The sequence below is a fragment of the Myotis lucifugus genome, unplaced genomic scaffold, assembly GCF_000147115.1.
Source record: "Myotis lucifugus unplaced genomic scaffold, Myoluc2.0 scaffold_628, whole genome shotgun sequence".
Taxonomy (NCBI): domain Eukaryota; kingdom Metazoa; phylum Chordata; class Mammalia; order Chiroptera; family Vespertilionidae; genus Myotis; species Myotis lucifugus.
The window spans coordinates 303,852-305,667 of NW_005871676.1; positions in this window are offsets into that span (position 1 = coordinate 303,852).

Consider the following 1,816-nt stretch of genomic DNA (forward strand, 5'->3'; position numbering starts at 1 on the left):
ACGCCGTGCCCTGTCACACACAGAGCCGCAGGGCCAACAGGAGGTGTGGGGCGCTGTCCTCCTGTCACGCTGATCCTGGTGCCAGGAGGCCTCGCTGCTCTGCTGATCCGGTGCCGGGAGGCATATTACCCTTTTTACTATATAGAATAGAGGCCTGGTGCACGGGTGGGGGCCGGGCTGTTTTGCCCTGAAGGGTGTCCTGGATCAGGGTGGGGGTCCCCACTGGGGTGCCTGGCCAGTCTGGGTGAGGGGCTGAGGGCTGTTTTCAGGCTGGTGGGTGACTGAAGCTCCCAACCACTCCTTTTTTTCTTTCTTTTTTTTTATTCTGGGCCAGCTTTAGCTCTGAGGCTCTGCTCCAGCTATGAGACCTATGCTGCTGAAAGCAGGTTTCTGGCCTTTGTTTACCTTCTGTATTTGATACAATGTTGCGATCCTGCTGGCTGAAGCCTGGCTGACTAAAGCAGGTTTCTGGGGTTTGGTTTAGCTTCTATATTTGTTACAATGTTTCTTAGAGTTGCAGCTCAGAGGCCGGCAAGGCAGGCGGGGAAGCTTGGCTTCCTCTGTCACTGAAGCAAGCAAGCCTCCCTGTTTGCTTCAAGCTGCCTGGCTGCCGGCCGCCATCTTGGTTGGCAGTTAATTTGCATATCTCCCTGATTAGCCAATGGGAAGGGTATCGGAGGTATGGCTAATTACCATGTTTCTCTTTTATTAGATAGGATAGTCAAAAGAGGCCTCAGGATAGGGAGACATTTGGATAAAGACCTGAAAGAAAGAAGGAGGGTGAACTGTACAAGTAGTAGGTGAGAAACATTCTGGGAAGAGGGAACAGCAAGTGCAAAAGGCCTGAGGCAGACATGTGATCCAGAAACAGAGAAGTCTGGAGGGAGTGGGGTGGAGGTGGTTGTAAAATCTGATGTCAGAGATGGTAGGGTGTGGGGGCACAGTGTATGTAGGAAGCTGAGTACCTTTAGGATTTGAACAGAGATGGGCATGCTCTGTCTTTGTTTTAAAGTGTCTTTCTGCAATAAGAATTCTCCCTTCCTTTTTTTTTTTTTTTTGGTAAGAAAAAGAAAATTCCTTTAGCCCTGGCTGGATGACTCAGTTGGTTGTAGCTTCATCCTGCACACTAAAAGGTTACGGGTTCAATTCCTGGTCAGGGTACATACTAGGTTGCAGGTTTGATCCCTGGGTTGGGGTGTGTACAGGAGGCAACTGATCAATGTTTCTTTCTCACATTGATATTTCTCTCTCCCTTCCTCTCTCTCTCTAAAATCAGTAAAACAAAAACAAATAAACAAACAAACAAAACCCCCATGTACTTAGATGAGGATTAAAAAAAAAAATGCCCGGCCAGTGTGGCACAGTAGTTGAGCGTTGACCTGATCAGGGCACATGCCCAGGTTTTGGGATTGATCCTCAGTGCAGGTGGTGGGGGTGGTGCCAGAGGCGGCTGATTGATGATGTTTCTCTCACATCGATGTTTCTATCTCTCTATCCCTCTCCCTTCCTCTCTCTCTAAAATTCAAATTAAAAAAACCAAAGAAAATCCCTTTTTAAAGAACTGATGTATTGAACTGACAGCTTCTGTCCTAAGAAAGACTTTAGTTTTTTGAGTGTGGCTCTTCCACAAAATACTGGCTCTTCCACAAAATACCGACTTCTGCGCATGGGCCACGAAGTTTCAATCGCACTGTATGTGTGCACCCGCAATGTGGTATTTTGTGGGAGAGTCACACTCAAGGGGCCAAAGAGCCACATGTGGCTCTCGAGCTGCGGGTTGCCGACACGGCCCTAGGTGGACCCACTTCAATAATAG